This window comes from Amia ocellicauda, chromosome 2, assembly GCF_036373705.1.
Source record: "Amia ocellicauda isolate fAmiCal2 chromosome 2, fAmiCal2.hap1, whole genome shotgun sequence".
Taxonomy (NCBI): Eukaryota; Metazoa; Chordata; class Actinopteri; order Amiiformes; family Amiidae; genus Amia; species Amia ocellicauda.
Genome location: NC_089851.1, coordinates 46,536,696 through 46,564,530, shown reverse-complemented (window position 1 = coordinate 46,564,530; position 27,835 = coordinate 46,536,696). Strand labels below are relative to the sequence as shown.

Below are 27,835 nucleotides of genomic sequence, written 5' to 3'. Positions count from 1 at the left end.
CAGGATGAGTCAGAAAAACGAGTTAGGCGGAGAAATAGGGATTAAGTCCATTTACTTTCACAGTGAACCCTGTTTGGCGTTTCTTTGTCATTGTTTTTTTTTAGTTTTTAGTTTCTTATAATGTCAAATAAATCTTTAATTAATAATTAAAAGAGTGAAAGCTGGTGATATCATCAAGCCTATTGACGCCTGGATACGGTTTCTGACAGGAGGTAGTTTTGTAAATGTTTTCTTGTTTTTTCCTTCTTGTATTTGTGGCAAACTGCACCTGGCCATCAACACTCTGCCCTCAACAGATATTTAGGAATTCAGTTTCTGCACATTGAAGGAACAGACATCTCTGCAGCAGAAAGCCAGAGTACGGCTGTCACAAAGAGAGAATTTGCTAGTAAGGCCATACTCATAATGTAGCAATTGCTTTCAAAATATATCACCAGAGCTATTTTAATAACTATCTCCTATGAAATGCATTTGCGCATGTTCACACAACAGGGATGTGGATTGTGCCACATAGCCTGGCATTAAGTTAAGTTAATTACTTTGATTCATCTATCTAATGTAAAACATATTGACCGTTTCAATAACATTTATACCTCTAGGAATAAGCTTTCCGGGTGAGAACAAACAGCCCATTGAGGGAAATTTACAGTGAAGATATAAATAAAATCACACATTTATTCTTTGTCTTAAAAACCCCCCACTCCCAAACTGAATACAACAACCAGCAACAATAAAGCCACTGAGACAAACATCTTCTAGTCATTAACAAGCCACAAGCTGCATCGGCTAGCTGCCCTGATTTGTGTTTTCTCTGCCTAGATAAAATGACCGGAGTACTCAATTCCAAATTTAAGATTAAACTTTTAATAAGCACAACAAAGTATTAATCCCCGCAGGATACAATTACACCTTGATCAAGAGATAGTAAACAGTGTTTTTTTTTCATCAATATTAAAAGAAAAAACAATAGTTCTTCTCAGTTGTATCAGTTGCAGGAAGTGGCTGAATATTTAAAGAGAAATTAACAGAAAGGGAAAGCCCAGCAGGCTACAGGAAAACTTGCTGTTCGAACTTCTGAAAGGATCTGTTTACATTCCAGTAGAGCTTCAGTCTAAACTCTTTGATTTACACATTAGAATCAGATGAGACCAAACCAGAGTGTCTTTAAGAGGTTCATTTTGAAGATTAGTTTAAAATGCTGTTTCTTGTACGCTGAGTAGTGTGTTAGTAGGAAAGGCAGCAAAACAGCTGACATGAAAGGGAATTTTATCTTCTGTAAATGCTCCTTGATGTTTAGAAAAGGCTACTGCTCTCTTGCTGATGCATTATACACTCCAATGTCATGTTTTCACTTGACATGCTACTTAAAAAAAGTAATTTGCTGGAATGATAATCATTAATCAAATCCTAACTGGGATCGTTGGTTAATAAATATTTTTAAAAGTTTCTGCATTAAAATTTGATTTCTTTCTAACTCAACAACAAGAACTGGGAACTGTTAGATCTAACTGAAATACTGCAGATTAAATACATTTGGTATAACAACTAAGCTCCTGTGTGTCTTGTAAATCATTCTTACCAGACAGTTACTCCAGCTAACAGATTGGCACTTTGGTGTATTTCCACATCAGAGTCACGCAGGGCCAGGACTATTCACTGTCAGCTGCACACAACAAAGTAATTAAAACTGGCAAACAGTAATCCATTGGAACCTCTTAAAAATAAAAACTTGCACCTCATCTGGTTAGAAAACCTCCAGGTAATGTACTAAAGGATGCAGATTTATCTATTAGTAACAAAAACACAACATCAACAGAAAAATTATAATTTTAGCCAAAAAGAAGCTCTGCGATACTATATTCTCACAACATGTGGCATTAAACGAGGGTTGTGCTATGCATTGTGTGCGCCGATGCCTGTGACTGGATTGAAAATTGCATACCAGATTTGCACATTGAAAATTGCATACCAGATTTGCACATCTGCTGCCTTTTTCCTGCTGAATCAGCCTGTGCAGATTGACTGGCTCTTTCACCAGTATTTTAAAACACATTATTATAGTCCTCATGCTGAGAATGCAGCCAAATGCGATTCAAACAAAAACAAGCATTCCAAACACCGATTGAAAAGCATTAAAATGTGCTTTAATTTGCATATGACTACTCAAGTAGCACCCATGTAAATACCGGAATACAAAGCAAATTATTGAAATAATGTCATATATACTACCTGAATTATTACCTATATTACCTGTACATTTTTTTTCCCTGTAGTAAAACACCAACATTTCAAGATAGGCCCACAGACCCGATTCAGTTCTGTCAACAGAAAAGGAACCCTAACTATAAAAACCCCAAACAAAATAGTTAGTTAGTTTCACTTGCAGTACATCAAGAAATATTATGGAAATACCACATTAAATAATCTTTCTGAACAAATATTTCCAAAATATATGAAACAAAGAAAGTTATTTCAAAGGATAAATGTGTTGTACTTAATACGATGGTCTGTATTTGGGTTTCACAGACCCAAATTAGCACCAGTCATGGACTAGCCAGTTATTTTAGGTAGAGTAGTCCTCATCTGTGACACCAGCCATGAATGTCCTTTATTTATACCATACACGTCCCTGTGTTCCCTAACATAATAAAGCAAAAAGTCCTTTGAGTTAAGCCAAACCCAATGACAAACACATTGTAAAGGCTTTATCAATCAGTGAACTGGTATTAAGTTTAGCCGAACACTAAGCCCTCTATCAGGTTGGAATTTCCTTACTCTTAACATGTTGCCTATACTCCTCTCCCTAATCTCCATGACCTTTGCATTTGCTATCATCATCACAAATGTCACCTCACATCTTCCCCATAACACACAGATTTAAAGTGACAAGCTGACTAGTCAGATCAAGCAGAAAGAACAAACAAGGATCCAAAAAGACAAGGGAAAACCAAAGATATAATATTCAGTGTTATCATAATCTATTTCATATCACTAAAACACAAAAATAACAATTCTGAAATGAAATAATTACCAGACTCATAATTAAAGGACTGGAATTAAACGCAGTTCTTCGACAAGTCCTCGTGGCTCCAGCGCATCTGACGTATAGACCAAAACAATTGGCTGTCTGTGCCACACAATGTAAACGACAATGGCTTCCATGATTAGCAGAAATATAATGTAATTGAAACACTTTGTTCTACCTTGCAGCAGTCATTAAGGCCAAGGATTTGCCTTATCCAATTAAATACATCATAACCAATATCTATTGTTCCTTTTTCTGATTTGTAGTGATTTTTTCTACATAAAATGAAATGCTGTGGAAATCAAGAACAAAACTTGAAATGTTTTGAAGCAAATTGGTCTGTTTCCAACATATTTTAAAACTTATATTACAATTATACTCCCTATTGTAACTTGAGGACTGTCATGAGTTAAATTACGTCAAAACACATTTTTGCAAAGCACTCTTCATACTTAATGAAATGCATTTCATAAATATAATATATTAGTATTATGAGCTTCTAGGATCAAGTAGCAACCAAGGGAGCAAGATGACCTGACAGATTCTGATTGTCAATAATGGAAGCTCTCCCCTAATGTTTCCAAAACCTTTTCCCCTGAACAAGGCGAGCCGCCAACACAAGCTTTCGTGGCCTGAAATGAGTGCGAACTGAAGCGCAGTGAAACTCTGATAACCCGCCTGCCTCTCTGTGTCCCGGCTACTGCCTCTAAGGAATGTCGATTATGATCCTCTGAGAAATTGCCACCCTGGGTATCTCATAACTCGTTATGCTGTCACAATGTCACAGTATAAACTGCCTCTGGTAGCTCGTCCCTTTATTGGATCTTCAAGGAAGTAATTCAGAAATTGCTAGGCCATGAAAACGCCATTTGTCTTAAGACCACATCAAACTGCATTTCTGTGTGTCTATAAGCTTCAGCCACTCCAGAGTTTTATATGAACTTTATAGCACGGTAATTCTAATGATAATACTGTGCAATACCTGTTGAACTGTTGTCCCTTCTCATTCTGTAACACCCTTCAATTTTATTTTGGCAGATAAAATCCAATACAATTATTCATCAGTTTCTTGGGATTTGTATGTAATTCAATGTGTTACATTTGATTGTATCCCTGCATTATCAACGTAACCATACAGGTTTGGGATAAATATGCCATTGTTAGTAAAAACAAATGTGATGATATGTATTTATTCTTCTTAGTTGCTGCAAATAAATGCCTGCAGTTTTTTTTAATAACAATTAAACAGAATGAGCAATGCATACTTGAATTTTGTCAGCATATTTCAGCAACACTTTTATGTAATCAGCAGGCTAATATCACTTAGGCAATAGGTAATCAGCTTCCACGGCTATGGTACTATGATCTATGCATAGCAGTAAATGATAACAATAATTGTTTAATTAATAATGATATTCAAATATAATCACTTAATTATCAAATACAGAAAGCATCTTCTGTCTGCATTACATCTGCACTTAGAAAACAGCTGCAGTGGCTCCTCAGACTTGTGTGCCACCAGTTGATCAGTCATGTTCGAAAGATATGTTTACTGATCATGGGCTTACTTGGTTCTGATGGTGATACATATCAGTATAATTACTTCCTCAGATTTTACTGATAATTTACATATGCAAGGCAGGATGTGCAGCAATATATGTTTTCAGTTCAGCACTTAAGTTTGCAAACTGTTCTGGTTTAATCTGAACAACATCCTCTCCCATCACCAGGAAATCAACACAACCGTCCAGCATCACATTTCCTTCCTCTCTTGATTCTGCCTCCAAATCCAGCCGGCTGGATGTGGGAGAGAAAAAGAGGTGCATTCACACAAGTTTCAAATGGCCAGTTTTGCTCCCATTACATTTTTTTCTTTACGTTTCTATGCATTTTTGGAAACACATTCACCCAGTAAAAATGGACCCTCACTTCTCAACTATTGCTCCCATGAAGTGCTACAAATTTGGTGTATGGCTACTATAGAAACAGATTCTAAACTAGGGAGCAGGCAAGACCCAGTCCCCACTTTCTATATTGTCTGAGTGATTGCAACTGACCACATCATATCGACAACCAGCATATGTGAAATTATTTAAACGTGTGTGTACAGTGAGGGAAAAAAGTATCTGATCCCCTGCTGATTTTGTACATTTGCCCACTGACAAAGAAATGATCAGTCTATAATTTTAATCGTAGGTGTATTTTAACAGTTAGAGACAGAATAACAACAAAAAAATCCAGAAAAATGCATTTCAAAAAAGTTATAGATTGATTTGCATGTTAATGAGGGAAATAAGTATTTGATTTGGTGAGAAGGTGACAACAGTTGGTGCGATTATTCGCAAATGGAAGAAACACAAAATAACTGTGGTCAGATGAGACCAAAATCGAGCTCTTTGGCATCAGCTCAACTTGCCGTGTTTGGAGGAGGAGGAATGACCCCAAGAACACCATCCCCACCGTCAAACATGGAGGTGGAAACATTATGCTTTGGGGGTGTTTATCTGCTAAGGGGACAGGACAACTGCACCGCATCAAAGGGACGATGGACGGGGCCATGTACCGTCAAATCTTGGGTGAGAACCTCCTTCCCTCAGCCAGGGCATTGAAAATGGGTCATGGATGGGTATTCCAGCATGACAATGACCCAAAACACACAGCCAAGGCAACAAAGGAGTGGCTCAAGAAGAAGCACATTAAGGTCCTGGAGTGGCCTAGCCAGTCTCCAGACCTTAATCCCATAGAAAATCTGTGGAGGGAGCTGAAGGTTCGAGTTGCCAAACGTCAGCCTCGAAACCTTAATGACTTGGAGAGGATCTGCAAAGAGGAGTGGGACAAAATCTCTCCTGAGATGTGTGCAAACCTGGTGGCCAACTACAAGAAACGTCTGACCTCTGTGATTGCCAACAAGGGTTTTGCCACCAAGTACTAAGTCGAAGGGGTCAAATACTTATTTCCCTCATTAACATGCAAATCAATTTATAACTTTTTTGAAATGCGTTTTTCTGGATTTTTTTGTTGTTATTCTGTCTCTCACTGTTAAATAGGTATTTTACCCAGAAGAAAGAGTACGACACCTGCCTTAAGCAAGTGTGATTCCCAGGTCTGCCCTCCGGGAAGAGGAGATAGTTTTCAAAGTCTCTCAGGTGACAGGGAGCCATGTCAGTAATCCCTGGCTCTCTGCCAGCAAGACTGACTGTCAGTGAAGTCACCTCTCCTGTCCTTTTATTTATACGTAAAAGGCATTTTTCGCCTTTAACAGAGTAAGATTTCAAAAACACAATTCAGCCAGTAAAATAATTTTTAAATCAAATATTCCAGCAAAGTGCGGTACAAGTATTTAAAATCATGACATTATGAGATCAATTACAGTACAAAGTTCTGAAGTGCAGATGTTGCTTTTTACATCAGGTGGAGGAGAAATGACAGGTAGCAGAGGTCACATCGTGTGACATTAAGAGGTATGGTACATTGTAAATTTTGTCTGAAGAAACTTATCAATATTCTCAATATTCTTTTACTTTTAAATATACTATTTCAAAATAATTCCTCAAGCTGATTAGTAAATACGGGGGGGGAGGGGGGTTCTATATATATATATATATATATATATATATATATATATACACTCACCTAAAGGATTATTAGGAACACCATACTAATACTGTGTTTGACCCCCTTTCGCCTTCAGAACTGCCTTAATTCTACGTGGCATTGATTCAACAAGGTGCTGAAAGCATTCTTTAGAAATGTTGGCCCATATTGATAGGATAGCATCTTGCAGTTGATGGAGATTTGTGGGATGCACATCCAGGGCATGAAGCTCCCATTCCACCACATCCCAAAGATGCTCTATTGGGTTGAGATCTGGTGACTGTGGGGGCCAATTTAGTACAGTGAACTCATTGTCATGTTCAAGAAACCAATTTGAAATGATTCGACCTTTGTGACATGGTGCATTATCCTGCTGGAAGTAGACATCAGAGGATGGGTACATGGTGGTCATAAAGGGATGGACATGGTCAGAAACAATGCTCAGGTAGGCCGTGGCATTTAAACGATGCCCAATTGGCACTAAGGGGCCTAAAGTGTGCCAAGAAAACATCCCCCACACCATTACACCACCACCACCAGCCTGCACAGTGGTAACAAGACATGATGGATCCATGTTCTCATTCTGTTTACGCCAAATTCTGACTCTACCATCTGAATGTCTCAACAGAAATGGAGACTCATCAGACCAGGCAACATTTTTCCAGTCTTCAACTGTTCAATTTTGGTGAGCTTGTGCAAATTGTAGCCTCTTTTTCCTATTTGTAGTGGAGATGAGTGGTACCCGGTGGGGTCTTCTGCTGTTGTAGCCCATCCGCCTCAAGGTTGTACGTGTTGTGGCTTCACAAATGCTTTGCTGCATACCTCGGTTGTAACGAGTGGTTATTTCAGTCAAAGTTGCTCTTCTATCAGCTTGAATCAGTCGGCCCATTCTCCTCTGACCTCTAGCATCAACAAGGCATTTTCGCCCACAGGACTGCCGCATACTGGATGTTTTTCCCTTTTCACACCATTCTTTGTAAACCCTAGAAATGATTGTGCGTGAAAATCTCAGTAACTGAGCAGATTGTGAAATACTCAGACCGGCCCGTCTGTCACCAACAACCATGCCACGCTCAAAATTGCTTAAATCACCTTTCTTTCCCATTCAGACATTCAGTTTGGAGTTCAGGAGATTGTTTTGACCAGGACCACACCCCTAAATGCATTGAAGCAACTGCCATGTGATTGGTTGGTTAGATAATTGCATTAATGAGAAATTGAACAGGTGTTCCTAATAATCCTTTAGGTCAGTGTATATATATATATATATATATATATATATATACACACACCGATCAGCCATAACATTATGACCACCTGCCTAATATTGTGTAGGTCCCCCTTTTGCCGCCAAAACAGCCCTGACCCGTCGAGGCATGGACTCCACTAGACCTCTGAAGGTGTGCTGTGGTATCTGGCACCAAGACATTAGCAGCAGATCCTTTAAGTCCTGTAAGTTGCGAGGTGGGGCCTCCATGGATCGGAATTGTTTGTCCAGCACATCCCACAGATGCTCGATTGGATTGAGATCTGGGGAATTTGGAGGCCAAGTCAACACCTTGAACTTGTGATTAATCAGACCAGGCCACCTTCTTCCATTGCTCCGTGGTCCAGTTCTGATGCTCACCTGCCCATTGTAGGCACTTTCGGCAGTTGACAGGGGTCAGCATGGGCACCCTGACTGTTCTACGGCTACGCAGCCCCATACGCAACCAACTGTGATGCACTGTGTGTACTGACACCTTTCTATTAGAACCAGCATGAACTTTTTCAGCTTTGAGCTACAGTAGCTCGTCTGTTGGGTCGGACCACACGGGCCAGCCTTCGCTCCCCACGTGCCCAGCCTTGGCCGCCCATGACCCTGTCGCCGGTTCACCGCTTTTCCTTCCTTGGACCACTTTTGATAGGTACTGACCACTGCAGACCTGGAACACCCCACAAGAGCTGCAGTTTTGGAGATGCTCTGAGTCGTCTAGCCATCACAATTTGGCCCTTTTCAAAGTCGCTCAGATCCTTACGCTTGCCCATTTTTCCTGCTTCTAACACATCAACTTTGACGACAAAATGTTCATTTGCTGCCTAATATATCCCACCGACAGGTGCCATGATAACAAGATTATCAGTGTTATTCACTTCACCTCAAACAACATCACATCACATCAAACAATCATTGGATCCTTAGAAAACAGAGACACCTTCATCTTAATCCGGAATACCTCATATTACACGAAAGACTAAACCAAAGAACATCTTTCCACAGCTGAAAATGATCTGAGCACACAACAGGTAAATTTAACATTGTAATGAAAAATCTGTAGTGTACCAGTAAAGTTATCATTAAATAAGACACAACCACACCCCTAGCTATGATTACAGTACAGTGTTTCAGTGCAGCACGGTGTACTATAGTACAACAGTGTATGAAATCACAGTACAGTGTATTACAGTAAAATACAGTCCATTACACTGTACAGTACAATAGGGCGAAGTCAGGTTTCTCTAGAGCAACAGACTAGGCAGTAAAAAAATACTTTTACATGTAAATAATAATAAGAAGAAGCATGTCCCTAATTTAAATACAATATGTGTAACGTGTGCAGCCAGGGCCCAGTCTGAACTGCACCATCTCAGGCCCATCTCAGAGAGACAACACGTTACAATAGCATTACACTCTCACCATCAAAACTCTTCCTCTACAGAGCTGCCACTCGGATTCGAACCGCGCCATCCCAGGCACACCTCTGAGCACTTCAGCGGAGAGACAAAACCGCTACGCCAAAGGTACAGTCTTTCAAAGCAGGAAATGTATACACTTCTACTGACTTAATGTGATCTTGAAAATGTAAGTATAATAAACTATTCAAGCTTCAAGTGTTGCTTGACTGTATATTGTGCGAACCTGAAGAACTGTATCTCTTTCATTGTGAGACGAAAAACAATAAAAATGGGAAGGAAAAACATCAGTACAATTCAGAACCATACCATACTGTTATGTCTGCACACTGAGTTACAGTGCTGCAGTGAGTTACAGTAACACACAGTTCTACAGTGTGGGTATTAAGTAGTTATGTCGGATGTACAGTACTGTTATGATACGTCATTGATTACTGTGTACGGCGCGAGGACTTTGGCTCTCAAGATAAAATTGTAACATGTTTTACTGGAAACAGCTGTCTCAGAGTTGTCACTCCTTACACAACATTTAACAACTTTAAACACAATAAGTACGCCTTTTGAGTTGCCATGTTTACATGTTTGTGTATCCTAATCACATAGCTTGACTGCAGTGTTGTTTGCCTATTGTAGGCTACTGCCACTAAAATAAATGCATTATCACACACTCAGGGATTAAATGTAAACCGGCAACATTAGACTTCAGACTGTTTTTAATTGATGGATCATTTTCCTATATTGGGTCTATGGAAATTTTAGACCAAAGCAGTGCATCAAATAACTGTTACACGACCATGACAAATTAATTGGGAAAAATATAATATATATATATATAATAGGGGTTGCCCTTACACTTATTTTCATTATGCATTAAATAACGAAACACAAAAACCCAGCATTATAATACCAAATCTTCCAGGTGCTACTGAATTTCAGTTACAGTTTGATTTATTTCTCTCCTCCATTCCAAAAGTGCACAATAAGCCATATTTCTCTAGTGCCGAGGGGAATTTCTTAGTGGTGGGATTAAAATCACCATGATCAGTAAAACAGGAAAAGGTCATGAAACCCTTTGACATTTCCAGTTCTGTAAGACCCTGAAGATGTGTCTGGGTTTCATTTTTCACATGGTCATTGTTTTATTCATTTTCTGAAAGTACTCTATAGACTACATATTGCTTCTGATACATCCTATTAAAGCACTCACTGACACTGAAAAAAGCCAAGGAAAAAAACTATGAAAATTACTGAAAAACTAAACCTCTGGAGTAATGAATGGTTAAATAAATTTTTGTGTATAGCTCACCACAAGATTTTGCTGAACTGAATGTAAAATCAAGCAAAACATTTTTTTTGAAGTTGTAATCTAATGATTAAGTTCTTTCTTTCTTTTTCTTTCTCCATTTTCCATAATTCATGACAATGGTGTTCTACAGCTGTATCCTCAACGTGATCTGAACGCTTCCTCAGCATACTGAGAGCCTTGATGTATCAATGTAAAATGCAGCTTAAACAAACTAGAATGGACTTGATAAAATTAAGTGATTAGTTTAAAAAATAAAAACAACAAAATTAATGATGATTATATTTCACCAAGTTCATTATCTCAATTACTTAAATGTCAAACATATTTAACTGAAACCATTTTGTAGACAAGTTGCTTTCGTGTTTAACTGCTTTAAGTACACTTCTGTACAGCTGCCTGAGCTCTGTCTTTCCAACAGCAAGAGGAGCTATTATTAGCAAGCAAGAAGAATGGAAACAGCACAAAAGAAAGTGGGGGGCGGGGGTGACAGGGGTGACTGAGCTGTATGCTGACACTGTTTCATAAGCTGCTGCCTTGACAGTTTAATTAGACTATCATTACAGCAAAGGTGGATGTAAGTTAGATATAAGTACAGGTGCGTGAATTGAGTTTTGGCCAAGACGATGTCTTGCATTAAGCCCTGCAGCAAAGACAATTACGCGTCTGTACGTTCTTCTGAAATGTATCAGATGTTAGGGGGTAATGTCAAAGGATGGCGAACCGCCTGGCATCCCTCACTGGCCACCGCACTTGCTCTGAAGCGTGAAACTGGGGTTCTACAGCTGACGAAAAGACTGAAATATCTAGGCCACTGACAGTCACTGAGTTCGTAGCATGTTGTGTCCTATGCATTGTATGTAAACCGTGGGGTCAATCCCACTGTGTTGTGACGATTAAAACATTAAAGCACCTGCCAGGCTGGGGATTTAGTCCTACGATCTGACTCTGCAAGGCTTCTGCTAAATATAGATAATGGTTTTGTAAACACATAGCACACATATTATAAGATGTTCTGACCAGTAGGGGTCTCTGTTCCAATTAGTTGGGTGTTGATTACCAAATGTATTACATTCACAAGTAATGTGAATTCTACAATCCAGGACAACAGAACTGGGAATTGACCTCTGACCTTCACCTCTGCACATGAGCACCTTTCTTCTAATACAAATTTTGGGCCTTTTCTCAAGGCACAAGTGTTTTTTCATATCACCTGCACATTCACTTCCTCCCAACACAGACTCCTCTGTTCTCCTACCAGCTACACTCATTAGAACATGCTCAACGCATGCAGTAAAAACAACACATTATATATATATATATATATATATATATATATATATATATATATATATATATATATATATATATATATATATATATTTTTTTTTTTTTATTATTTATGTAGTCTTCGTGCATCCTTCAAATATGAATATGACCATTTATCACAGATTTAATTTTAAGGTCCAACAGATGATTGAATGAGGCAAAAAGGTGGACATTTTAATTTTAAAAATAAACAGAATAAAAGGAATGGGAAAGATGTGTAATGTTAACAGAATTATGTTCTCTAACAAAATAGCTTTATAATCAGTGGTTCATAACGACTGAAGTTACTAATCCTGGTACTAAATATCTAAAGCAGAACTCTTTTAGCAAGAAGATGATATATATATATATATATATATATATATATATATATATATATATATATATATATAGTAGTTAAACAGTAAATAACAGGAAGACTGAAGAAAATAGCCAAACAAATCTTAACCAAGAAAGAAAAACAAACTGATAAAATAAATCAATGATAAGACCTGCAACATAAGGGGATAGTAATAATTAACCTAATTGACTACAATGACATCAGTATTTAGAAACATAACCAGAATAAGCCATGAAAAGGCATAAGGGACACGTCTAGGAGACTTGTCAAAAACATAATGCTAACAAAAATGTTTTATATATATATTTTTAGAATATCTCTCCTTTGAAGATAATATATTTTTGGATTCTAGGTGGGCATATGGAGAAGAATCTATTTTGTATTTCATAAAAGCAGAAATGAGACCCACGTTACTGTTAAAGATGTGATAATTAAACAATTTCTACATACTTTAGTATAAACTAAATTTGGTTTCACTGAAATCAATACTTTCTGTAAGATTATTTTTATCTCTGCATCTCTATTATTTACAATTTTTATTGTAACAAAATAGTACACAAAAAGTAATACGATTCCCAAGGTACTGGGACTTGAGACCAAGTAAAAATGTTGACCCACTCAGCAGTGTGGCAGGTATTTATTAGGAAGAAGGAAGAGTCCTCTTTAAAAACCCTCCATCAAATATTGCAGTTGTAATTTTCAAATGGCGGGTGGCCATGCTTTGGATTTGGTCTCAATCTTAACAATCAGAATAGCAAGGATATCCTGAAAAGAGACTAATACTATAAAAAGAAAAATCTGAAACTGAAAGAAAGAAAATCATGTACAGAGAGAAATGTACTGACTCGGTATGATCCACTGCAATTTAAAAGTGTAGACAAAGAGGCTAAGAGGGTTTCATTAATCATTGTTTGTCACTTTGTACTATTCAAAAGCAAGGCATATTAAAGAGACATTTTAGTTATACAAATGTATGTGATAAAACATGCATGCAATGTGTGGGAAGAATATTGCTTTCAAATATTTACATATTTTAAATATTTAATTATTTATTTCTTATTTCTTAATTAAATAACACATAACTAGGTACATTCTGAAATATAAATGTATTTTGGCAATTAAAAAAAAAAAATATATATATATAACAATAAATATTCCCGATTTATTTGCTTCTTCTTAAAATACTCCTAGGACTACTTATACTGCTATTGATAGTAATAAAATAACAACAATAATTACTTCTCACCACATTGTAACGAAATGACCCTTGCCTGGGAAGGGAAAATGCACATCAAGTCAGCTACAGACTCCTTGTCATTTGTGTGTTGCCTAAATGCACCGCTCCGGCCAAGTAAAGTAGCCTCGGACACAGGAGAAATGGAGAGGTGGGTCTGGCGCTCCCTGATTAGGAAAACTGCACTGGGAGAATAATACCCACGCTACCCCAAGGGTATTGTAGCCCTTCAGCAGATGGTGTGGCATGGTCTATTTCAATCTTAACAATGTGCCTGAGTCCTCAGAGGTCTCCCAGGACATAAGCTGTGCTTAAGGGAAGGGAAATTAAAGAATCACAGCTGTCTGGTGAATTCTGAAAATACGGTGTCACGGGAAGCTGGGTTTTGTATTCAAATGGTGCTAAAACACGTCATCTCAAAAATGTGATATACGCCAGTAATCCAAAAATGTAACAATGCCTTAAAAGCCATCTGTGGAAATCCGACTGGTGTGAGCGACTGCGACAGAAGCTACAGATGAGTGGAGTAGTTCATATTGCAGGTCTAACTACAGCTGCATTTCACTTAAAGTATACCCTGCAGTAGAAATCAATTTGAGTTGCAATCATGCAACTGAAAAATGTGTTTCACATTATCAAAACAAAGGAACTCCAATCAACATATTGTAATGTGAGTACTGTGAAGCTCTGATAATGGGCTCTCTTTGCCTCTGTCAGTTTTAGTCTGATACTTACAAACCAATTTCAGTGTCAATTTCTATATTAAAGTAATTGCTACGCCAGACTTAAAGCTGAAATTCAGTTTCTCTGTTAATTTTCTGTAATTAATAACTATTTTCCAATAATGCCAAATGTAGCTCTTTATTGAGTTTTCATGCCACAGTGTTTATAAAGAGGGAACGCTAAAATAGGACCCTCTGAAAAAAGTTAAAACAAAATCCAGTTACAAAGTAAGCATAGAAGAAATATCAGATTCTAAAATATTAGCCCATGTATTTTATTAATAATGATCTTCTCACTGCACACATTAGATCTAATTTAAATACATAAATAAATACTCTATATCAAAGAGAAGGGATGGTAATCCCTTCAATTCACCTCAAATCTGAAAGTCAAATTTTCTAATTTCCTGTTATTAAAATGATGCACTAAATAATGCCCAGGGGAAAGGATATGTCTCTGTGATGGTCATATTGATGCAAATAAGCCCTTAAGAGCACACTGACTTGAATATTTATTTTGTGAAAACCTTTGAAATGGTGACACAGGGGATAATGTGAGGCCATTTTGAACTGAACGAAACCTGTTTTATATAGTGTTTCCACATTTTCTGTGGTACATTTCCATTCTTTATATTACTCTTCTGTTGGATTGTGCTCTGTGCTTTGCTTTCACATTTTCAATATGACAACAGTAAACTCTACTTCGATTTTAAGAATAATCCAGTTATCGGTCCTGTTATTTCGCCACTGTCAACCAACAATACTTGTGTCTTGGCAACTGTTGTGGTCCTGGACACTGACTGCAGAATCCAATAGTCTTCCAAGTCCACTGCACAAGGTAACAATCACATCCTGCTGCCGAGCCGTAAGTACTAGTAAACGGGATTATATGTGTTTGGCTAAGATTTCCTGATTCATGTTCTTATCTTCAATGCAGCGTTTTCTCTCTCTGACTCGCTATTCTAAACTTCTCTCTCCTACAAATTCCAACCGATAGTTACATTGTACTGCTGCCTGATTGGCTTCCGTGAAGTTGACATATGTGGCTAATGCTTTCAATAGATATGTATTCCCTCCCTTATGGGCTTTTCCAAATGTGCTGCATGTTTACTTCAGCATTGTATTTGTATAAACAGTATTCAAGACACATTATTTCCAAGGAAGATAAAACAAAATGCTTTCCCTCAGTCCGGTTTAAAATCGAAATCGAAATCTATCAATCAGTTTCCTTTAAATTGGCCTTGGACAGCAACACAAAAAACACAAATATCCAAACTAAATATGTAAGGCAGTTTTTATCTTTCTCTGTCTTGTCCTCCTTGAAATGCCTAATTTCTAACCACTTAGGCCTAAGCGCTTATGAGTCATCCTTTTAAGGGGAGTCATGTGCTTAAGGAGACCAGCTGACTCTTGGGGATGTTGCTCTCACTCTACTGTTAGTGGCTTTCTAACACAGAGCAAACAGAGTTTCTCAGACTGCTAATAAATACTTGAGTGGACGCAGAATTGGAAGGGCTCCTATTTTGTTCATTTCACTAAAATGAGCTCTTGAAAATGGATAGTGCTGTTCACAAATACTGTGCTGAAACACAAACAACAAAATCCTGTCAGTGCATGTCACGGCTGTCAATAAAATCCTCTGGAAAAGGCCACAGTGATTCTGAGGGAAAAGGTTTGGAAGTAGAACAATGTGTACGATCATATGAGCAGCTAATAAATATAATAATGTGGAAGGTTGTTGAAAAAATCTACATTGGTACCCCTTAGAGTGCCATTAAAATTATAGACTTAGCGGTTCAGAATTAAAATGTTATCCATGTATTAGTATTGATCTCTCTGAGAGAAGCTTAATAAATGAAAAGTATTAAATGATCTCCCATGTGAAATATTGATTTCCCACCATGCAGTTGCACTGTGGCTCTAGAAATTGCACATTTCGCTTCAGTCACAATCTTATGGGCTAAAGCACAGAGCAGCGTTTATTTTAACTTTGATGTTTTTATCCAGTCCAAACGTGCTGAATCAAAAAAACACCAAAATGTATTCAAGTAGAGCCCTGCAGTAGGTCTTGGGTTACTGCGTGTGCCAAGGTTCCCCTCCCCCCTAAAAAAGGCAGCAGCGACAGGATCAGCTGACTTTGTTGAAAGCAGGACAGGGTTAGCAAGAAATCATGTTATGTTAATTTGCTTGAACAGAGACTAAACACACTATCACCTGACTGCAGCAGTGCAAGAAAAGACAGAGGTACCTACATACAGTAAACAGTAGAATTGTCTTCATCACACGCCTCTGCCAGGCAAATTCCACTCATTTTCTAATTTCCAAAATCTCTAGAGGACTGCAATGGATGGGTAACTAATTCACAAAACATGCCTATGCTAGTCACAAAACAATGAAAAAACACGTTAAGTCAATTTACTAAATGTAATGGGATTGCAATCCATTAAACAGTTTAACTTAAACAGTTATTCACCACAGAATTACTGAGAGTACTACCTTAAATAAAAGGTAAATCAAATCTGCAGCCTATGACAGATGTATCACATTTTAAAGTAATTAATGTACCTGAAAATGAAGGACCTGTGGTGCAAAATGCTACACTGCTCAGCTCAGACTAACACTTGTCCGTATGTTGTAAAACAGACATGTCCAATTTAATTACACTTGTTCATCAAAACTGCCTTTTTAGGACCCGTTTTTAAATGCTAATAAAGTCTGCTCAATTCACAACTCAGAAGTGATGGCAGCTAAACAGGAGTGTTTCGTCTGGGATTTTCAAGTGAAACCCCAGAGCGCATAACTGCATAAATTACAACAGGGCAGAATATGACTGGAGCACAAGGTAGGGAACCGAAATTAGGGGCTTCCAGCATATGGTCTATGGAGTACCACCTGCATGATAAAACACTCAGTCTACAACCCAATAAGGAAGAAGATCAACTGTCTTTGAAACAACCACTTTTTAATCCCCTGTGATGGTTGTTTATTATGGTAATTGTAATATTTTCGACACTACTCAAACTGAAAGAAGGTCCGCACTCAATTTTCTTTTTTTAATTATTAATTTAGTAAATTCAAAAACATATTGCAGCCATTAGCAACTAGAGAAGCAAACATGTTTTGCCTGTGGGCTTCATCAGTGCTCTGACGTGTTTGTGTGTGATTGTAAGGCCTATAATAAAGCAGTAAATGCATCTGAGACATTCTGTATAAATCAGTGCAATAGAAGCTCTTTAAATAGACTGAATGCAGTGTGTAGATTGAAATAAACACACAATCAAATCAGTTTAATACTGAATCTGTCATGCGTTCCCTGGCATCTGGAGAGTGGGTAGCTATGCAGATGTCACACCTTTCAGCAAAGACACCGGAGAGAAGCCTGCCGATATCGCCGGGGCGCCGTGGGACCGGACAGACTGCCTCTGCGTCTTGCTCCCGTTAAATATTCCTGTTAATCCGCGGTGCTCAGACATTCCCCCACTGCTGCACAGGGATTTAGAGTCTAAATTCTTTTACTGCCATGGCTTTTCCTGTAATCCTATTTGTTTCACTATTTGCACCACATAAAAAAGCATAATTAGTCCAACAAACACAAAACTCTCTGTTTCCCAACACAGATGATTAATGGCGTAGTGCTATGGTATTCATATTCACATTATAATCTGAATAGTGTAGTATTCTCCTGTTACATTCGTTTTTATGCTTTTGTGCTTAATAATAATAATAAATATGGCAACATAATAATGATCCAAAGAGGTATCTTATTCAATAATATTTCTTAGAATGCCCTGATTCCTGGAACAATTAACCTATATAAAATCCTGAAATCATAGCATCAATGCTGTAACATATATATTACTTAGATGATATAATAATAATAATAATAATAATAATAATAATAATAACGTAAGGTTGTCCGCAAGCAGCACATTGTCACTTACATTTTCATTAAAGAAAACTTCCCATGCATTACATATCGTTATTAATGGTAAGTATCTTCAGCGGGTTAACCATGGTTTCTGTCATAGATTTTGCTCTGTAAAAACCTGGTTATAAGACGACACATTCTTTCAGCAGAAAGCAGAATATCAAGGGCCCCATTGTGTTGTGCAAGGCTCAGGTGGCAACTTTATGGGTAAAGCACAGCCTTCTTGTTGGATTGCTTCTGTCAGGTGATCTTTTTGTAAAACAAAGGTTGCAACCAGCTTGTCTGCTTTCAGAAAATGACATACCGAGATATTGCTGGCAAGGCCTAGCCTATTATGCGGGCATTACAGATACCGAATTTGGCAGTAAACCATGAAGAATGTTCATTTAACTAGTATTATCAGACACAAATCCAGTCCATTTATTAAAATGAACTTCAAATGCATTTAAACATTACACAACACCCTGTGTCACTGATGTGTAATTCACAGAGAAAACAAACAACATGTGCAAAACATATCAATCTTTTGCATCTGTAGACACGTCAGAAACTATTGTTATTTAATCTCAAGTGTGATCTAAAGATAAATTGCAAATTGTGCAAATAAATATATACCCATTGGTGTACAGAACACCAGGTATATTGTTGCACATTCGCTAAACGAAATGATTTTCAATCGCAATGTTTAACACATCAATTTATTCAATTACTATTTATACTCATCATAATTTGCTTTTATCTTTCTAATTAGTCAAATCATAATTGAGGGTTTTTTAATTGTCAATTTGATTACTATAATTGTAGTGGCTACAGGGACATCCAGGGCATAGCTGTTGAATTACAATTGAATTGATTTGCATATAACACATATTGATTCATCACTATTTTTGTGTGTGGAAGAAATATAATTTGGTTGATCATATATTCATGTTGTATTTCAGCTTTTCACACAATTACTTGTCAATATGCAGTGATGGTGTGATCATCCACAACATTAGGGGTTAGAAAGAAGGTGCTGCCAGAAAACAGCCTAACACAGGAGAATCATTGTAAGCTTGGTGTGACTCTATACACACTTCCATGAACATTGAACAATCTCATGTTTTCTCTTAAATGGTGCACAGGCACAGTTTAGAATGAGAGTTGTGTAAACACACCATTGCTTAACATTGACTCTTCAATATCAGATGGACAGTATAGATGGATCCTCACCCCAGATATCACCAGGATAAATTGACATCATGTGATGGAAGGAAAGCACAAAAGGGTTTATAATTTCTTGCCAAGACATGGCTTATCCTCAAACCTCTTTGCCATTGTTTACTAAGACAAAAAAACGCTTCCTGTTATTATAAGTCTTTCCCTTGAGCCCTGAATGAGACTGGATGCTTTTTCAATGGACATTCCCCATGACTTCAAAGACCCTCCAGGATTCTGTGATTATAAACCACTGGTCCCTCCAGGTCACAAAGTTATCAAAATTAACTGCATTAACAACAATGTCACGCAAACCAAGCACACAACACTAACTGGCTTAATATCAGCCTGAGGATAAAACAGAGTTATCATTATTCAATGTTGCCGTCATTTAAAAAATAATGACTTTGCTTAATTTAATTCATGATTTACTGCCATTTCACATTTCCAAAACAAATACTGTGTCATTTTACACATATGATTGTAGCAAGCTCTCTGCTGGGATCTTCAGGACTGCTCAGTGTGAAAAGGTTTGTACAATGTATGTCAGAATTATAGCAGCAGTTTGCATTTGGCTTTAGCTCTAAATCAGTAACTTAATGTATCAATCTTCAGTAGTTTGCCTCTGCTATTGCTACTGTTTAGCTAAGCTTACACAAAAAAAAAACATTAACTCAATGTATCCTGCAAAATCCTGGTTATCTAGTGTTCTATATATGTTTTATGATGTAAATGCCATAACTATACAGTATAGTAACCAAAGCCCCTCTCGATTGGATACTAGCATCTAGTATAACACCTAAGTCTTCCAATTTGCATGCATGCAACCTAAGGGAGATACGTGAGGTGAGATGAGGTGAAGACCAGATAGTTTAAACACACATGATCTCTCAGCACTCCATCAGAGAGACAACAGGTAGAGAAGCTGCAGTAACACAGAGACACTAACGTAAGTAATCGCCAAACACATTTCAAGGCAATCGTTAGTGCGTCTGCCCTGGGAACAGTGCTGTACAGGTAGCATTCAGATTGCCAGGGGATACAGAGAGGGGATTCACAAATTCACCTGCCAGCTTTCACCACTGGCAATTAAAATAGCATCAGCCTTGTGTGTCCTGGCCACGGGCTCATCTCAGGCCCTGGCAGGAGGCACCGTAGGGAGTCTGACACATCAGAAACCATCACAGGGCATGGATGCTTTGATCCAGCAAACCAAATGTAATGTTTTCCACAGATCAGAACAGAATACCGTGAGGGTTTATGAGAAAATGCAGTCCTGGATGCAAACGCCAGTATATTGTGATATATACTCTGGTAAGGGAAGAACGACAGGAAGGATCTGTATATGCTGGCCATTTGCTACGCTACGCTCCATTTCCACTGGTATAAAATTGAGTATGTCCACTGTGGATGTCTCCCAGCTGTGGCCAGCTATTCGGGCCCACTTTACTAACTGCTACCAGAAGCAGCCAACCTGCTCACATAGGAAATACATGTGTTTGAATGTGTAGATTGTCTGGACACAGGGACACACACAAGCTATGTCGAAAGATAGAACATCAGGTCTGTGGGATAAAAAGGATTTTATATTTTATATTTTATTACTGCATTACTGTAGTAATAATAATAATAGGTGCCACAGCACTCGAACACTGTGAAGCCTTCAGTACAGAGCTGAACAACAGATCAATGTAACGTCCAGAGAGAGAGCTGAGATTGTCATAATGAGCATCAGATTAACAGCCACACAGGGCACTTTATTGGAGCCTAATCACAAGGTGGAAGACTTCTAGTGATGAAAGAAGCTTCCAAGTAATTAAAAATAATAATAAATATGGTTTAAGCAGTTTCAAATTGCTTAGAACCACTTTGAAATACATCTAGATCTTATAATAATTATTATATAATAACTCTTAACAACTATTTTTTTAATTGCACTGCTTTGAAATGTTTCCTGTGTAAACTGTAAGTTGCACTGGATAAGAGGCATCTGTTAATACAAAAAAGGAATATAATTATATAGAGTACATTGTGCAATATAAAAAAGGCCAGCAAAATAAAATAAAATATATTTTGAAAGTATGATGAAACCTTAAAATATATGATTGTTTATTTAAATATATTTAAGTATCTTTTAGGTAAATATTGACACCTAATAACATATATTCAATTAGTTATCTGAGAATTGTTCGATATTGAAGTGTGTTTTTTTCCATTGGACAGAAGGAATATGAAATAGATGGTTCTAAATATTAAATTAGAACGAAATATTGTTGAAATATCAAATTTCAAATAACTGTTTAGCTTTACTGACAAATTCCTTCCAGCCCCCAGGAGGATATCTAACGACAAAAGGGAATGTCTTTATCCAGAAGATAGTAGTAAGCATGTTTGTAGTTTTATCTGTATTTACTTCAATATTTCAGTGCCATAAAAGAACGGAGATGCAAATGGTACTGAAAGGCCGCAGTCATTTTAATGATAATGGATAGTCTGGATTTCACAAAACAAGAGAATAAATTGTTTATACCGTATCCGTCAGATGCCATGGTTTTCTTAAAAAAAAAAAAAACACACAAAAACACAAAAACGAAGACAAATTACTCAGGGTGCTTGTAAACTCACAAAACAGATTTGTTTCCCTATTTTCTCCTCTGTGCAAACTGTGGCCAAACTGCTTGTACTGTACAGTTTCATCTCAGCATGGACCTTTCACATTTCCATATCACCTCATCTAAAGGAAAGCACCTCTGTGTCCTCTCTCACTGGGACATTACAACACTTGTCCCCTCTCCTGATATCTGGACTATAGGGCTCAACCCCCAGCTGAGGCGTATTTAACTAGGGAGGCGTTTCCTCCAAAGTCTTGTTTTTATGTTGTTCCACTTCATTGGGGTATAATGTGAAACTTGTGTTTACGTGATGGTACAACCTTTTGTCTAGTAATGAATAAACTGCAAAAAAGCAGCGTGTCAGTCTACCGTGACAGCTCCGGGAATGTTAATTACAGTTTAATCGCATTTCCCTAGATGGAGTCTGTAAATGTTTCAATTCCACTTTGCTCTGCCTCTGCTACATATTTCTCCTAGATGTGCCACAAGATGAAAAGTTATTTTAGGAACAATTATAAACCACTTTGATGCAGCGGCCACTCCCGTTAATGGAGGGGTCCATGTGACCTTCAGGGTTGTTGTACAAAGGAGTCTTCAATGAAACTCAGTCCTGAATTACACAATATCATCAACTGAATTGCAGCAATGCACTTATCCTTCCCAAACACACACACCGTTTTCCTCCATTGTAAACACAGGGTCAATACTGTCTTTATAAAAAAGCATGATTTTCATCCAAAAGAACAAAATGACCTCTGCATTATACTGATCTCCACACAGTTGTTTTCTAGTTAACACCAGGCACTTTACAAAGCAGGGGTGTCCAGCCCTGGTTGTGGAGCTTCAGTTCAGTTCATTTCACAGTTCATCCATATACAAACTCTCTAAAGACCAGAAAGACCCATTAATAATTGATTAATTAGGCACATCCCTTTTTTTCAATTAAGGGAAATCCTTGAGGGCTGAAGATATTTGTTCTAAATTGTCTTTAAATGAATTGAACTGGTCATGATGAAATGTTCCCAAATCTTCATAAATGGATGATTTAGGATGTTGTATAAAACCTTGGATGGGAGCTCTCCTGGCCCAGGATTGGACAACTCGCTCAATTAATTTGTATTTTGTTTAGCGACTTCCCAAAGATCTTCGCACAGAAGGCTACAGCAGAGCATGCTATGTAGTCTGGAGTGCCAAAGCTATAATCCAATTTAAGAGCCAAAAAACAACTTCGACAATTGTGTAAATTTAATTTTACCCAACGCAAAAGACCACTCCTTAAATGTTTTTTAGTTATGTTCTAAGCAGTGGTTCTCAAACCTGCCCTGCTGGTTTTTGTTCCAATCGAGCGCTCAATTACTTAATTGAACCCTTAATTTAAGTAATTTGATTACATTTGACATTTGACAAATTGTGTAACTGATAAAATGTTGGCTCCTTAATAATTTCCTTATACAAATGTATACTTAACTTAAAACCCGTACTGTTGAAAATAATAAAAAGGCTCTGATTTAGGAAATGATTAGTTCAATTAAGGGTTCAATTAAGTAATTGAGAGCTGGTTGGAACAAAAACCAGCACCGTAGGTCAGGTTTGAGGACAGGACAGGTTTGAGAAACACTGGTCTAGAGGGATAGACAGTTCTCAACACTAACACAAATTTAAGATTCGTGACTTATAGAATCTCTTTCTTCAGGGAAAGAAAGGGGAACACACACAGAGAGAGAGAGAGAGAGAGAGAGAGAGAGAGAGAGAGAAAGAGGGTGGGAGAGAGACTATGAATCCTCACGCTTCTGTTATGAACAGATAAACAGGGTTCATGGGCTTGCATGCTGAAGAAGTTAAGCGCAGAGGGACTAATTCCCACACAGCAGCAGTGAAGCAATCCCCTGCTCCTGCCTTGTAGCTATGGAAACAATGTTCAATACAGGAACAGTCTTACCCTCATCATTACACCGCTGTTCATCACTTCCCATACTAATGACATATTGTGTTACACAGATCACCTGCTAATTAATAACCAGAAAAAGGCAAAGAGGGAAAACAATTACCTTAAAAAGTGGTGGAGGGAAAAGCCTTCAACCCTGCCTACATCCTCGCAGAAAAACGTCCAGATCCTTTTTGTTAGAAGTGGTGTATTCAACCTAGAACATAAAACACATCACCACAGTGGAGACAGTTAGAAGACTTGGATCACCTTCACCATTAAACTAAGTTTGAGTCTCCAGCTGAAGAACAGCATTAACCCGGACCAAATAAACTCCGTTAGACTCTTTTACAGCGGGGTTAATATTAGCTATTCATTTGTGTAACTGGAATGTAGAATCTTACAACTCACAAATAAATATGTGTATATCAATTTCAAATTAAACATATATATATATATATATGCATGAATGTATACAGAAAAAAGCATTAAGAGGTGTTTTAACACGTTCTGCCTAGGAGCACACATCTCACACCACAAACCCCACAGACGAGGTAATGTCACACAGCTGTACGCTTCATTACAGTACAACGGGTCCAATTAAAGGACCTGGTCTATGGCGGTAATACACAATGACTTCCCCGTTTTATTAAAACAGATCTTTCGATTGAGAAAATCCAATCTCTGCTCTCTCTCTTTTTTTTTAAAAGATACAACGTAACTATATAGTCAATGCTTACAGTATCGACTGGGCTAACGATTGTCTAACAACACATCCATACAAAACCCACCGGTGTGTGTGGAGCATTTGGCGGAGCTCTGCCGCGGCCGGCTTTTCTGGAGATGCCCGAACCAAACACATGCATGTCATTATTATATCATCAATGACTTAAGACACCCAAGACCAGCCGAAATACATGCACTTCTGTCCCCGCAGCAACGGCGGCGTTTCTTTTCTCTTTCCAATCAGTCTGATCAATAGCACAATACATATTCGTAAATATACTAGTTTATCTCTAGAGAGTGTTTGTGTTTACTCGTTCATATCATGTAGAGTACAGATAAACAGATAGATATATATTGACAACTGCAAAACGGTTTGACATATGCAAAAGCCCACCATTCTTTCAACAGCCAGACAGGCAGCAAGGAGAGAGAGAAAAATGCAGAAAACGGTGGGTTACCTTTTCCCCTTGTCGTGCGGAATGGACCCACCGATGCTCAAGCAGAACTGCGCTCACACAGGCCGACGATGGCACATGTTGCCCGTCAGGTCCGGTCCGGTCACAGGAGCCCCATGTCCGGCGCACGACGCCTCTCTGCAGCCCCCGACTCCACAGGAGGAGTCTTCCGCCGGCTCCCAGCTGTACCCAGTCAGACACAATAGGGGGGCAGAGCAGATCCCAGACGTGTGTTGGGGCTGCTAATGTGGCAACAGGCTGCTGGCCATGATAACTCCGCAGACCGCGCGAGCCGTGGAACGAGCCTGCCCGGGGATGCGCGAGCGAGCGCGGAATAGCAATGAGGACAGACACCGCGCTGCAGCACACGGGCCGGCCTGTCTGTCTGCACTCGGATTAGAAGCAGGCTTTGCAAGGACGCCTTTACTGTTGAAAAAGCACGTTTTAGCCTAGAGCTCAGCAGAAGGAGACCGCTGCGCAGTGCACCGGGGGTCTTGACGTGATTGTGTGTTGTGTTTGCAAAATACAAGAAAACAGAGGAAACACATTTAGGCTACAAAGTGGGACCTGTCGTTCTGCACTTACTGTATGGGGACCATGTCTTCACTGACACAAAACATTACTAGATAGAAAAGCATGTTTTAAATGTAATGATGTTAGTTGTTTCGGGGGGGAGGGCGGTAAAAATAGCTCAGATTAAGCATGTTCATGTTCAAAATTGATGAAGAAGTTGTACATTATTATTACTTTACCTTTAGATCGGCACCCAGGTAACTATCATAGCAATATTGGGTAAAGTAAACCAAAAAATGAAGTCAAATGAAATGAATTAAAGAGTGGTTTCAAATCCAGTTATGTTTTATGAACATCTACAAGAGGTGGTCGAACTATTATTCTGCCACGTCTCTGCATTGCTAAAGTTCAGCTCGAATGTTAGGGGCTTCTATAAAATGATGCATGGATCTGAAAAGGTTTGTATTTGGTATATGAATTAGAACAGAGTTTTGTTATTCATATTTTTAACCTTTTTTGATATACATATATTTTATATCGATTTTTGTATTTAAGATTAGAAAGTTTGAAAAATAAAACCTACAGACTACAAATAACTACATATAAACAATTACAAAGCAAATATACATTTATTTTATTCACGATTTTGATGTTCCATTAAATATAACAGGCGTTATATTGGATTCCAAACCCAAGGACTTAGTTTAGAGGTGGAGAAGAATATCTAAGAACACATTCTCACTATGGATTCAGTAAGTCACAGCATTTTATTTTGTTCCGGTGGAATAAAAAAAGAAAGAAAGAAAGAAAGAAAGAAAAAAAAAATCAGAAGCCAGACAGTGCTGACCTTATAAATAAAGCCCCCTGGTGCCAATGATGCACAGTGCCTGAAATCCCTCTAGTGGTGATTCTATATATTGGCGACATTTGGTCAGGTTTTGTATACTGGAGTGTGGTGTGTACTTTATCTGAGAATGTCACCATTTCAAACTGTTACAATATATATTACAAAGGTAACAATAATAAGAATTATGGGGGGACTTGGGGAGTCGATCCAAGTCTTCAAAATCATGAAGGGCATCGACCACATCAAACCAGAGGAGCTTTTCCAGATCAGCAGGGACAAACGCAACCCGGGACACAAATGGAAATTGGGCTTCAAGGCATTCAAGACAGAAAACAGGAGACACTTCTTCACACAGAGAGGCGTCACAATCTGGAACAAACTCCCCAGCGATGTGGTTGAAGCTGAAAATTTGCAAACATTTAAAAATAGGCTGGATGGGATCCTTGAATCACTCAGTTATTGATGGACACCAAACGAGCACAATGGGTCAAATGGCCTCCTCTCGTTTGTAAACTTTCTTATATTCTTATGTTCAATCTTGTTTGCAAGCAGCACATTAATTGTCACTTAGTTTCATAAAACAAATGTCCCATGCATTACATTTACCTATTAAATGTAGGCATCATCAGTTCATTAATCCTGCCTTTTGTCAGAGAATGACATTGTTTTGTGAAACTTTGCCATAAGAAAAAACACTTATTTGAGTATCTACAGAATTGGTAACAACTGAGAAATACAGTACCGGGCAAAAGTTTTAGGCAAAAGTTTTATTCCTCCTACACAGCTGTTTCTGTTTCAGTTAATAATTGTGTTTCAACCTACATATTGAATTGATGATCATTAGCACCTGTTTGGTATAATTGTTTAATCACACACCTGACTATATGCCTACAAAATCCCTGACTTTGTGCAAGTGTACCTAGAAGAATTGATGCTGTTTTGAAGGCAAAGGGTGGTCACACCAAATATGGATTTCATGTAGATTTTTCTTCTGTTCACTCACTTTGCATTTAGTTAATTGATAAATATAATCTATTAACATGTCTATTTTTGAAAGCATTCTTACTTTACAGCATTATTTCACACCTGCCTAAAACTTTTGTACAGTACTGTATATTTTAAACTTTGATAATAATTTGGGAACTTATTAATCTTTAAATCTTTAATGCTTGGGCAGTGTATACATATCTGTAATGGTTGCAACCAGTTTGTCTGTTTTTAGAAAATGTTTTTGCAATGCCCACATAATAGCTCTCGCTAGCAAGTCAAATGTATTGAATTTGGCAGTAAACCTTGAAGAAAGTCATAGTATGCCTTGATCATGTAAACTGTATTATCGGAGACAAATCCATTTACAATACAATTAACTTCAAATGCATTTAATGATTTCACAACACCCTGTGCCACCGACTA

The 27,835-nt window shown here is 38.0% G+C and overlaps 1 protein-coding gene across 1 annotated transcript in view; it reads right to left on the bottom strand.

Moving 5' to 3' along the window:
* Positions 1–25,561, bottom strand: part of tmem108 (transmembrane protein 108) — a 54,965-nt gene extending 29,404 nt beyond the window's left edge. Inside the window, exons 1-2 of the mRNA XM_066687019.1 lie at positions 25,066–25,561; positions 24,006–24,098 (exon numbers count right to left, since the gene is read on the bottom strand). The gene's annotated coding sequence lies outside the window, so the exon portion shown is untranslated. The remainder of the gene's footprint in view (positions 1–24,005; positions 24,099–25,065) is intronic.
* Between the last annotated feature and the right edge of the window lie 2,274 nt (positions 25,562–27,835).